This window comes from Pteropus alecto, unplaced genomic scaffold, assembly GCF_000325575.1.
Source record: "Pteropus alecto unplaced genomic scaffold, ASM32557v1 scaffold155, whole genome shotgun sequence".
Classification (NCBI taxonomy): domain Eukaryota; kingdom Metazoa; phylum Chordata; class Mammalia; order Chiroptera; family Pteropodidae; genus Pteropus; species Pteropus alecto.
The window spans coordinates 6,067,382-6,080,784 of record NW_006438113.1 but is presented as its reverse complement, the minus strand read 5'-3'; the positions used below and the strand labels follow the sequence as shown (position 1 = coordinate 6,080,784).

Below are 13,403 nucleotides of genomic sequence, written 5' to 3'. Positions count from 1 at the left end.
TTTAATGTAGAAAGTTTTCTTTAAAGAGAGTCATGAACAATGGTACACTGGCCTGGAGGGGTTTTGGGAATCCCCTCCCCTAGAGTATAGCACTAGCGGAACCCATCATAGAAGGGAGGGGGGAAAAAAGGAGCTCCACGCTGACTTCGGGGAACTCCCAGCCGAGAGGAGCAGGGTCAGCGGCTTCCTTCCTATGGCTCCAGGAGAGGGCTCCTCGCCCAGTGGGCAAGGAAGGCTCTCACCTGGAGGCGGAACGGCTCGCAAACCATCCTCGTCAGTCCCCTGGTCCCGCCCTAGAACCAGCGGCTCCGCCCCGGGGTGCGTTTCCGCGGCAGCGCCTGGAGAGTTTTCCACGCGTCTGGCTCCTCCTCCCGCCCCTCCCTGACTGCTGCGGAGCCCGCGGGTCCGGAGTTCTCCCAGTGCCCTGAGTGCCCCCAAAGCCGGAGCCGGACCGAACTCCAGGCCGACCCAGGGCGCCGCGCTTGGGACGCCTGCGGAGAGAGCCGCTACTGCCCGCGTCCCCTTTCGCCCCACGCGGCCCCCCAGCTCCGTGACCCGAGGCCAGGTGAGTGAGGGTCCCCGGCCGGCCTAGGGCACGGGACTGGGCGGCGGCGGCGCACCATGGGCGCGGCGGTGAGACCCAGGACTACCCCGCCCTCCTCCTGGCTCGGCTCTGCGGCTTCCTGGTTGGCACAGCAAGGGTGGAGGGGAGAGGGTGCGGGTGTCGGGCCGGGCCAGGCCGGGCCTGGACGGGCTGCATCGGCATCATCAGCTCGATCAGTGGAGGGGACTGCCCTCCCGGTGGGACCCCCCACCCCCACCCGCACCGCCTGGTCAGGGCCACATAATTGCGCCGAGTGGCCGGGGTCAAGGGCTCAGCAGGCTTGGGCCGCCCTGGGACCGGGTGATCCTGGGACCGGGTGATCCTGCGACCAGAAGACGACTGGCTGGTGTGGCTGGTGTGGCTGGTGTGGCTGGTGGCCGGTGGCCCTGTCCCCTCTGACACAGCTGAGTTTTCGAGCGTGTGTGTGCCTTTCCGGGAAAGGCTTACACTAAGGAGAGCTAGTAGAGGAGACTTCCTGTACGAACTTTCTTCCAGAACTGGAAGGGCACAAATTCGTGGAAACTGCTACTGTGGGAGTTCATTGTAAGGCACTTTATTTGAAGGAATGCGGGGTTCATCCCGGGTGCTGTGTTCACCTCTGTGTTTACCTTCTCTGCCTTTACCCCTTTTTCACTTTGGCGACAATTTCAGGGAAGAATTCTTGGACGTTTCTCTCCCTTGGGGTCCCAGCTCAGCCCTCTGAAGACCTAACAAGGAAGAAGCTCTCTGTTGTCTTAAAGGAGAGTTGTGAGGTTCCTCATCTAGAGAAGTTAAGCTAGCCAATGCTAACCCAAGGGGGAACAGTCTGTCAGGGACATTTCTGTCCCTGCCTCTCTAATCAGTGACCTTTCTGTGGAGATGGGTGTTTTAGGATAAACCCTGTTCTCTCTCCTAGCCCTTCAGTTTGTTCCCTGTTGCCCTGACCCAGGCACAGTAGTGGCATGAGGGGCAGATCCTCTGCCCTGCCCACACAACAGGAACAAACATTGCAGGGAAGGGCCAGGCTAAGTCTGGAAGCTGGACAGGCAGGGCATGTTACCTTGCTCACCCCTAACTGGCTCTCATTAAGGTCCTTCATTTCTTGCTTCAGTGAATTGTTGGGAATTCCAGGATTAACAGGTACCTTCCCTCAAGGCACTTTTAAAGCTGCAAGGTATTCCCCAATTAGAGAGGCAAGGTGAGGTGCCAGATCAACAAACACTGGGTGTCACCTTGGGCTCCTCATCCTTCCCTAATCTTATCTCTTACTAGTCTCCCTGCCTTTGGTTTCCTCCTCTTTAAAATGAGGGTAATAACAATACGTCCCTCACAGGATGATTGTAAGGATTAAATGAGTTAATATATTTCACAACCATATAGCTCAGGCACTGAACTGAAATGAACAAGTGGTGACTGTTATACCACACCTGTGCTATTTCACAACCATATAGCTCAGGCACTGAACTGAACAAGTGGTGACTGTTATACCACACCTGTGTGTCCCAGGTGGATGTCACTCAGATTATGTCCCTAGTCACATAAGCTTACAGCAGACCCTGGTAACTTAAGTAAATATCTGTGAGTGTCAAAGATAATAATATATTGCTATCACTTCCTTCATGGAGCCGAAGGTCCAGCGAGTTAAACTGCCCTTCTGACCCGTCCCTCTGTCTTAGCTCATGTTCTTCCACCCTCCTGGAATGCCCTCTCCTTCATTTCCACCCATTATTCACCACCCTCCTGGGTCCCATCCCAGTGCCTGCTCCCAGCAGGAAAGGACAAGACATGCTGTGAGCCCATGCAGCTCTCTTTCTCCACTCCTTTGGCACTGACCTACTTCTCAATACTAGCTTTGTATAGTATTTGTATGGCCACGTGTCTTATCTCTGTTCTGTCCTTTGTCTCCAGAGGGTGGGGACTGTTTCTTACTCATCTCACTGTACCCAGGATGGGCCTTGCCTAATGCGAGTGCTCAGCAGATGCTAGTTGAGTGAAAGAGGCCAGGGAAGTAAGGTTTCTCTGTTGTTAAAATATTAGACCTTGAGATGGAAATGATTCCAGACTGAGAAGTGGGAGTAGGAGCTGACTGAGAGGCCAAATAGTAGGCCCTTTGACTCGTTTAGGTAGCTGGGGCAAGGATGACAGGGCCCTTTCTGGATTCCTGTTTCTAGAAGGCCAAGATAGATTAGTGATGCCTTGGTCACGTGATTTGGGGGAGGATGGGTAGTTTGCGATGAAAGAGTGAGAATTGAGTCAGAATAGGTTAGTGTGGGTTCTTTTTGAAAATTTACTGCAAAATGGGGGGCGGAGTGAAGCCACTGTGGGCAGGAGATGAGTGTGAAAACAATCTGTGCTGAGTGCTGGATGTTAGAGGCCCCAGGGCCTTTCTGGAGCTCTTCCTCCTTCTTTTCTCCACTTAGCTGCCATCTTTTCTCCTTGTAAACCTGAAGCAGTTCCTGGCACTTGGTCCTATGGGGACACTTGGGGGAGAGTCTGTATGAGTGTACCTCACAGTCATAGCCAAAGAAACACACTCGAGTTTCTCTGTTTTTTGTTTTTTGTTTCTCCCTACAACACCCTCTCATCTCACTGCCCCAGAATATCAGGAATTGGAGTTGTATCTAGATAGGAAAGCTCTTAGAGGAAAGGAAGAAACTAAAGTTTCCTTGTTGAGAATTTGCATTTTTAAAAAGAGTTATTGAAATTCAGTGGCACTTTCTAATAACCAACAAAACAATGCCACTTTCGGCCTACTGACTCTGACCCATGTATGCTGTGAAATAAAGGTCCAGTGTTACCTAGTGGTTTCTGTTTGGGAGGATCCTAACAGTACAGCCTGAACGATGACTTGAACCACTGCTGACTGTGCTTCACTGATGTGAGAACTTAATGAATGAGGGCAACCAAGAAATCAGGACAAACCATGTAGCCACACAGGCTCCCAATGTTCTGGATGGTAAAATGCCTACATCAAATGATTATTTGCAGAATCTGGTGAGAGGATGTTTACAAAAGTGTTTGAGATAAGTTGGGGCTGGTGATGACAATGGTGATATCTTGGGTGCATTACTGCAAGGAACCTTGAAGCTGGGGGTGGCATGTGCAGATGGTTGACGTCTATCTCTGATTCCTTAGTGTCTGGTCTTCTAGGGCAGCGGTCTCCAGCCTTTTTGGCACCAGGGACTGGTGGTCCTATGGGCATCTAATGCCTGATGATCTGAGGTGGAGCTGAGGCAATGATGCTAGTGCTAGGGAGCAGCTGCAAATACAGATGAAGCTTTTCTTGTCTGCCTGCCCGTTGCTCACCTCCTGCTGTGCGGTCCAGTTTCTGACAGGCCACCGACAGATACTGGTCTATGGCTTGGGGGTTGAGGCTTGTGCTCCTGAATTTGCCACGGCTTTAGCAGAACAGAAGGGAGGGATCACTCCTGAAATTGAGAAGGAAGTCAGGCGTCCCCAGCCTCTTGGAGCTGGAGCATGGGGAGAGACTGGCTTGAAGGTCAGCGAGATGAGAGCAATCTGAGGGGAGAGAGGAGAAGCTCAAAGGCCATTAACAGGGAGGTGGAGGGAGCATATGGCAGATTAAGCCCAGGGAGTGGCATCTCTGGGGGAAAAGGGTATGTATGTGGGGGAGCTGGTGATAGCAGATGTGAGCTTGTTGTGTCCACCTAAAAGGTCACAGCTATTTTTAGGAAGTGGGTGACAAGGCTTGTTTCTCTTGAACTCAGCATTAGTGAGTACCCACTGTTTCCCTAGCCCCAGGCTGTGTGTACAAATGCAGGAGCCACCCCCACCCACCCTAGGTTATCCCCCAGCTTGCCCTTGAGACATAGGACACAGGATGAGAACCAGGTCTGGAGATGGGGAAGATCATGAATTCAGTTTTGGACATGTTGTGCTTGAGGTGCCTTCTGGATACCAAGTAGGCAAGTGGCTCTGGGGCTCAGGAGGGATCTGGGCTAGAAGAATATTTTTGTTTAGGTTGTGTCTGATGTTAAAAGCTTGGTGAAATTGAGGAACTCACCTGGAACAACTGCGAAAAAGAAGATGAACCGATAAATGAGCCAGAAAATGAATAGTTAGGGAGAAGGAAAACCAGGACATTATCCCACACAGAAGCCAGATGAGTCTGCTTCAGTAGGAGGGAGTGGCCAGCAGGGGCCAGGAAGTGACCTGAGCAGTAATGTGAAGAAGATTGGGCACCTTAGCTGCCACTTTTTGTGGGATGATTAGAGCAGAAGCCAGGTGGAATTAATTGGTAGGGGAGTAGCAGGAGGTGAGAATCTGGGGGTACTAAGTGTAGACAGCTTTGAAGGTACCATCAGCTTTGAAGGGGGAGAGAAAGATTGAGTGGTACTGGAGGAGGACTGCCTCGAGGGGTGTTTTTTTTTTTCCCCTCAACCCATTCTCCTCCCATTCCACCTGAGAAGTTAGCAGTGTGGATGACCTGTAGCAGAGGATCCCTCCATCCTCTCTCCAAGTCGTAGAGACACAGGCACCTGTAAAACTGCGTGTTTCCCCATATGGATTCATGCTGTACACCACACTCTGTAGCTTGTGCTTTTGATTAATTTATCATAGACAGTAACCCTGGGTGCTATTACTTCAGGCCAGTAGCAGCTGTGGAATGTTCTATATATAATGTTCAGATGTACCATAATTTATTCAACCTTTCCCTTATTGATGGATATGAGACCATTGACTATTTTTAAAACTTGGAACAGTTTTGAAGCAAACAACCTATAGGAGCTCGATTGGAATGTTATCGAATGTATTTATTTATAAGGATGAGAGAACATTTTTATATTAAATTTTCCAAATCAGGGACAGATCACAGACCTTGTAATATGTTTTTAATAGATATTGTGAATGCGATTCTAACTGGATATGCTGGAATATAAATATATATAAATATACAGAGAGAATTTTTTGTATCCTTTCTACTTTTTTTGTGTTTCTCGGTCATTAATTTCAAACTTTATCTTTATTCATTCCTTCTTATTTTTGGCATATTTTGTTGCTCTACTTTTAATATATAAATTGGTTCATTTATTTTTAGTCTTTTAATTTAAAAAGCACATAAAGCTCCACATTTTCCATTGAGTACAGCACTAGCTAATGGGCTTTTGTATGAAATGCTCACCTTTCCATTGCTTTCTAGTTGTGTTATATAGATAAGTTTTGATCCAAGGATTATTTAGAAGATGGGGGTCCTGAATTTCTGAATAGTTTTGTGAGGTGTGGGGTATGATCGTATTTTATTGTTGACTGCTCTATTTGTTGGGTTATAACTAGTGAATGTGATCAGCAAAATCTCTTATCGAGCTGTATTAAGATTTTCTTTGTGGCCAACTACATGATCAATATTAAAAGGCTTCATGGACGTGAAAGAAGACTACGTCTTCTCTGTGGGACACAGACTTTAGAGATATCTGTGAACTTGAGCTTGTCCTTCATCTTGCTTATTGATCTGTTAAATTCTGAGAGATGTTTCAAAAACTCTCACTAAAAATTCTTTTTTTAAGTCAGGCTCTACTCATATTTGTTCTAGCTTTATGAATTTGGCCTTCACGTTCGATGGATGAAGATTTATCAAGCTTTTCTTTGTGGATTGCACTCTGTGTCATTTGTTGCTTATTTAATGCTTTTGGCCTTTGGCCTTAAATTCCATATTATCTGTGTTTTAGGATAATATATCGCCAAGGATCTGGGAGAATCCCTTTTTCTTTACAGTCCAAAAATTAATAAATAAGTGCATTTTATAAGACAGTAAGTGAAAGGCGTAGAAATTTAGAGGCAGGCGTCAGTCAGGAGGGGATCAGGCATGCCCTTTGAGTTTCAATTCTGACCCATGTGGAGTTGGCAGTACTGGGTCTTCCCCATCTGCTTCTTAGTTCTCGGATTATCGTGAGCTCCCCCTTCTTGACTGTCCCAGTGGTCCCCTCGCCGATAACCAGATTTTCAGGAGGAATGGGTAAAATATGAGATTTGCCTGCAAACCCTCGGCCAGGCCTGGTCCCTCTTTTCTCCCTTTGCGGTTTCTGCCTGTTTCCCTTAGGTACACGGAAATAAACAGCTCTGACTTGCAATTATATGTTTCCTTCCTTGTTTTGTGGCAGCAAGATGCACTTTCTCTCTTCCCCAAGGGCTATGACAATATAGTACACACAAAGGAGCCAGGGCCCAATGTCTGATGTAAAGACCTGGGCCCCAAGTCATACTCTTCTGTGCTGTGTTTTAAGTCACGTAAACTGTTTAAAGGGTCTAGGATGGCTAAACCTTGTTGCACCATGAAATTCTAGTGAGTAGTTTTCCAAGTTCTGTTTTTCAAGATAAAGGCAAATGGCTGGAAAAACTGTCAGCCTCCTGAGGCAGTATTATTGAAAAATCCTCAACATATTTTTAATGTTAATATTTCCACTTCTAGTTTTCCCCTGTGTTTATTTCTTTTTGCCCAAACCTTAATCAGCACATGACTGCGGCCGGGGGAGGGAGAAAGGATGGTAGAAGACTGTGATGATAACAACAAACCTAATGAGGTGGCTTGTGTTTTTGGTAGAGAATTCAGACTGTTCACATACTAGATAGTCTTGATTTTATTTTTTGCATCTTGTTTTCTGTTTATTATTATGCTTGGATGTTATTTTCTGATTTCTGCTATCTTGGTTACATTTCTCATCATTGCTTTTTCCCACTCACCTGCATTAGGATTCAGGTTTGGCCATGAATTAAGAGAGAAGCTTATCTCTTTAGAAATTAGAATTCAAGGTTAATAGCTGTCTGTTCCATGAGGTTGTCCAGGCACCACACTCATATGTAAAAATGCTCCCAGCATTCCCTAGGGCTATGGTTTTCAAACTTGAGCATATATAAGAACGGTTTGGAAGGTTTGCTAAAACAAATTCCTGGGCCGCACCCCTAAAGGTTCTGATTTAGGAGGTCTGTGGTAGGGCCTGAGAATTTTCATTTCTAATAGGTGCCTAGGTTGTACCGATGCCACCAGTCTGCGGACCACACTTTGGGTTTCACAGCTCTTCATCGTTTGAGGCACTTCGCTTACCTGTCGGGCCCAAGACGGCTGACATTCACATCTCCATGACAGGGCCCTGCATGGCTGCCAGGGAGGCTCTGAAACAGCCCATATTTGGGGTTGCCATGTGCCAGGCTACAGTTAATGTACTGTTGTAGAAGAAAGAGGGACAGATGGTTTAAGGGGGGACAGCCAGAAGTTTCTGGAACACCACCCCCGCTGTCCTTAATTTGAAGCTACTACTGTGCTTTTCAGTGTTGCCATTAGCTAAGCCAGTGTTCCTCAGGTTAGGAAGTGGGAATGGTGTCTCATGACAGTGACGAACCAGTAGGCAGTGCAAGGCGTGGTGGCCTTCGGTCCTATCAGCTGGTGAGGGAACGGGCAGGCCGCTGCTGCTGCTCTGAGAGTCCTCCCTGCTTTCTTCAGGCTGTTCCCAGTAGTCTGGCAGCCACACATTGTGCCACTTAGAGCTACCTCCTGATCTTACACGGCCCATGGGATTAGGGGGCCCCTCCAAGACCCAACTTTGGGATGGAGAGTATCTTGCTGTGCTTCCTCGCACAACTTGCCTCCCTCAACTCCAGATATTACACATATATTACTATTTCCAGTAGAGCTTGGGGGCAGAAGTCATTTGAACCCTGAACTGCACTGGGGCTGACGGTTAGGTGGCTCCTAATGCCCCAATGAGATCAGAACGAGTGGCTGCCAACCCTGTGCTCTGCTGCTGTTAACTCAGAGAGAGGTGAACCTGGGGAGAAGCAATGTCACAGGCTTATCCGGAACAGATGACACTTTCTGTGTGACTCGATTATTTGGGAGGCAGCAGTCCTTTTCTCGTTCTGTCTTTCCCAGGGTAGCCTTTACATTTCCCGAGTTCATTCTCCAGCTGGGAAGGTGGAGTGGAGCCCAGAAGTGTGCTGAGAATGGGGGAGCCAGCCTGGGCCGTATGCATCTGCCTGGAAGTGGAGAAACATGGTTCTAGTGTTTGTCCTGCCCCAGCCAGTCCTGGAACCTCTGGCGGGCCCCTCTGTTCCCTGGGCCTCAACTCCCACCTCAGTAAAATGAACCAGTTGAACCAAATGATTTCATGAAGGCCACCTTTCAGCTTCACTGTTGTAAGGATTCCCGTGTGATCCAAATGCCAGTGCACAGGGAATTGACTTTTTATTTCTAAGAGATGTCTTTCAGAACCTGCTTGCTCAAGTTCAGTCTGTTAGTTGGACCTAGACACTGCCCAGGTGCCAGTCTCCCAACCTGTTTTGCCGGGACTTCTCCAGTCTAGGCAGCCCCAGGTACCAGCCCTGGAAGAGCAGCATCTGAGGCACTGCCTAGGTAATGATTGATAGAGGCTCCAGCTATTCTTAATTCATAATTCATGGCGTGTGGGTGGGGGGTTGAATGTTTAACAGCACCTTCTGTGGGCTTTTTGTTCAGTGCCTGGGAAAATACATTCAAGGTTGATGGAGCGCTGCCCTGGGGCTCCCTGGCTTATTCCTGTGACCCATACCTCAGAGGTGAGGCAGAGCCCCACAAGGGCAAGGCACTGGAGTTCTGCAGTCCCTGCAGAGAGTACCTCTTTCCTAGCAGAGTTATGGATGTTTATACACCCTTGAAGTCCTGTCTTTGCATGAGAGGGAGAGAGGGGAATGTCCTAGATGTGTCTTCTGCCCCCAGAATTCTTTGAGCCCACGTATCTGAAGCTCTGATCAAAGAGGCCATCAGAATAGGTGCCACCCAGGGTGTGGAAGAGATGAATCAGGGTACACTGGTGTCCTGTCAGTGTGTGTCAAATACCTCACTGGGCCTGGCTCTGTGCTAGCTGGTGGCAGAGGGAGGAGAGGCCTGTCCTATAGCCTGGGCACTGACTCTCACTGGGAGGCCTAGGAAAAAGTAATTCTGGCTCTGGCACTAGTTGGATGCCTGACCCTTGCTTGTCAAGAATCGTTTATGAACCTTAGTTCCCTCGAGGTGATAATGCTTATCTTATAGCAACATTGTGAAAGTTAATGAAGGATATATAATGAGATAATATACATACCTCTTCTAGGTACTGGAAAAACAGTATTATTAGAACACTGGAGGACATAGAAAACATTTTAGGCCAAGTGCTGGTAAGTTCCAGGAATAGTGATCATTGTGGATAGAGAGATCAGGGTGGGCTGCCTGGAAGGGGGGTCTCATCAGGCCTAAAGGAAGGCCAGGATTGATATAGGTTTAAGGAAGAAGGCTTAAAGGAGACAGAACAGGCCAGTTTGAGGGGCTATCTGAGAAGAACTCCTGAAGATGCAAAGTGCTGAGGTATCAGCTTAGTTGAGCTTTGGACGTGCATTTCCTGCAATTTTTTTCATCACAGATATACCTCTGGGAACCTTCCATTTTCTTGACATGACAGGGTCAAGAAACATGGTTCTAGTGTTTGTCCTGTCCCAGCCAGAGCCCTTTGGCAGAGCTTAGGATCCCATTTGCATGGGGGTCAGCCCATACCTGAGATCTGAAAGAGAATCTTCTCCTTCAGTACAATCTGTAGGCTATGACGGGGATTTATTTTCAGCTTCCAGCTGTACAAGGCTGGCTGGGGACCTTGTCGCCATTAGAAGAACAGCCCTCAGTGAGTGCTGTTGAAGGAACAAAGGGGTTCTATGGAAGGTAACCTCACAGGGTGATTGGATCATAAATTCCTAACTGGGCAGGTCATGATGGGTACAGTCACACCCCTGGCCTATAACTTCTTTAGTAAAATGTATATCTTTGCCTTAAGCAAGCCCTGTCCATTGTCTGTGCATCTAGGGTTAACACACCTTTGAAGTAAGTGGTAACCACCCTCAAGAAAGCACATAATCTGTTAACTGTCCTACAATCCAATCCCGGCCTTGCTTCCCGTCCCCCCAACCCGCCGCCTCCTGTCCCGCCTTCTTGTACTCTTCCTTACGGTCCCTCCTTAACTACTAGTGCCTAAAAGAAGCTGCAAAATTATTACTCTCATGTTGTCAAAGCCGCCAGCCCCCAATAGATACGGTCCACCAGAAACCAGTGAGTTATAGGAAACACACTCTTTATTCGGCCAGCTGGGTCTGCTAGGGGTACGCAGACCCCAAATTAAGCAGCCCTGAAGTGTAGCGGTACAGGGTTTTTAAGCCCTAAACCCCATTTTTCATTCTGTCTGAACACAAAGGTCTATTTTTCTTCTATTCACTACCTGTCAACCCACAGGTCGGGTGTGCAAGCGGGGGTACAGAAGCAGGAAGCTTGTTGTTAGAATGTTATGTTCCCATGGGTGATAACCAAGCAGTAATTTACCAGCCAGCACACTCAGAGCATTTGCTCTCTGGCAAATAAACTCTTATAAAAATTGTCTACAGGTTGGAAGTTTCTTTCGTCGACAGTGCTGTTTGGAGGAGAGTGTTCCTGGAGGTTCTTGGCAAGACAGGGGTGCCTCGGCCATTGGGAGCAAATAGATAACTCTCTCAGGACTTCTGGGTTTAAAGGAACTGGGGTTTTCCAAATCTGTTTGACCAGAACGGGAGGACTGGGTGGTGGTCGTATCAGGGCCTCCCTAGTAGAGGCCAAGGGACTTCCTGCTGCCTTTAGATCTTTAGTCTTACCCACCATCCCTCTCCCCCCAGTTTATTGTGAGAGAATCTGTGACAGACTGTCATATGAAGGTGAGGTGGCTCATGCATCTTAGCTGGCAGGGCCCTGGTGACATCTATTCCTTTGATTACAAATGCAGGTGTCTTCAGGGACAGCCCAGGTAGGGACAGTGGGCAGCTGAAGCAGGCATACCTGGCTGAAGGGAGCAGCTGCTTTAGCCATAGCTGTGTGCCACCACCCAGAAATATAAGACCCTTGTTGACAGGTCTGCTGTTTTTCCAGTAAAAAAGAAAATGAAGTCAGAGAGTCTCATTTGTAGCCCTGGCCATCCCCATGAAGAAATGTGTTAACTACAAACCCGTCACAGAGCCCCAGATTCTGGGCAGCACTTCTTTAATAGATGAGGGAGAGGGATGCCCAGGAGAACTTTGAGTTTGTCCATCAGAGAGAATTGTTTTTGTAGACACTTCTCCTACCCATCCTCAGCTCCGAAGATTGAATTTCCTGGTTCTGAACCTTATCTCCATTCTTCCTGGGAATGGCTCTTAACATTCACTGGTGTATTTTCCTGTAACTGCTCTGTTCTGTTTCTCTCTCTGCCTAGAGAGAGGCTGGAGCGTGCCAGGACTTTGTTTTCCTTCTCTGTCCCCTGGGAGTCTAGCCCAGAGGTGGAATTATTATGAAGCTAATAGAAATTCAAACTCAGACTTCACCCTTTTTTGCCCCACCCCACCCCTTCACGTGCCTGTGACCCTTCCAAGGCCCTGGGAGGGGCCTTAGCAGTGAATTCACAAAGTTAAATGGTTTTGTAAAATTTATCAAAAAATGTTATGTGTTCAATTTCTTAAAGAGGGCCCCTAAAACTGTACAGGTTCCAGGCCCCACATAACCCGGACCTCCCCTGTCGATGCTGGTAAACCCCAGCGATTGGCTGGTGTCCTGCCTTTTGGACGTGAGCTCTTAACTTGGGGGCAGGAGGTAGGGGTCCTGGGCCAGCCTTATTAGGATCTTGCTGTGTCACCTTGGCATGTCACTTCCCCCTCTTTGGTTGTCAGTTTCCCCATTGTGCAATGATAGCAGAGGTGGGGGTGGGTGGGAGGTAACTGAGTCATCTCCAGGGCTGAGTGACCTTTGGTGATGCAGTTGCCTAGTTTTTGCATGACTGCCCTGCAGTCTACTGAGAACTTTTTCCTCCGTAGAGTATTTGCATTGCTGGTTGGGTGTGTCTGGCCTAGTCACATAGAGCACACTCAAAAGCATTAAGTCTTACCATGGTGATTCATGTTGACTGATGATACTAGTGAGCAAAGCTTTCTTGAGCTCTTATTGCCAGACCTGCAGGAAAAGAGAGTTCCTGGTGCCTCCTTTCTCAGTTTAGGAGGGTATTGCTGGGGTCTTAGTGGTTTGTTACGTCCCTTGTCAAAGAAAACTTTCTGAATGGGGTGACTTGTGCATAGATCTCTTACACAAAGAGAGCAGAGGCCTTTTCAAAGAAGATGCCATGGGAAGATCTAAAGGGAAGGAGAGGAGCAGTGGTCACTGTATGTATTTTCTATTGCTACCGTAACAAATTACCACAAATTTAGTGGCTTAAAAATCGCAACTTTTTTGGGAGTAAAATGTACATAGCATAAAATTTACCATTTTAACCATTTTTTAGGTGTACAGTTGTGTGACATTGTGAGTACATTCACATTTTTACATACCCATCACCACCATCCATCTGCAGAACATCTTCCCAAACGGAAACTCTGTACTCATTAAACAATAACTCCCCATTTCCCCACCCCTAACCTCAGACTATCACCCTTATACTTTGTCTGAATTTGACTACCCTGGGTACCTCATTATAAGTGCAATCATATTGTATCTATCTTTCCGTGACTGGTGTTATAAAACAAAATTCAACCAAGTAAATTTGAAGATCTAATTGGCTTTATTAGGGGATTTGTGAATCTAGCAGCTAAAAGGGTACTCTGAGGGGTTGTACAAAATGGAAGTTTTTTTGTAGGAAGAAGGGTGAGGCAAAGGAGCTATTAAGAAAAGATTATTTGGGGGCCTGAACAACTTTTTTGGGAGGAGGAGAATGGAAGGGTTTTTATCATGCAGATTGCCTCTTTCTTTGGTAGGGGCGAGGCTGGGTGGAGAGGGTCCAGGGACAGAGGTAATCTGGGACAGATTACCTCCTTCACACAC

The 13,403-nt window shown here is 47.6% G+C and overlaps 1 protein-coding gene across 1 annotated transcript in view; it reads left to right on the top strand.

The window, feature by feature from the left end:
* The first annotated feature begins 325 nt into the window (after positions 1 to 325).
* ANXA11 (annexin A11) overlaps positions 326 to 13,403 on the top strand; it is a 41,180-nt gene continuing 28,102 nt past the window's right edge. The window contains exon 1 of the mRNA XM_006915479.3: positions 326 to 565. The gene's annotated coding sequence lies outside the window, so the exon portion shown is untranslated. The remainder of the gene's footprint in view (positions 566 to 13,403) is intronic.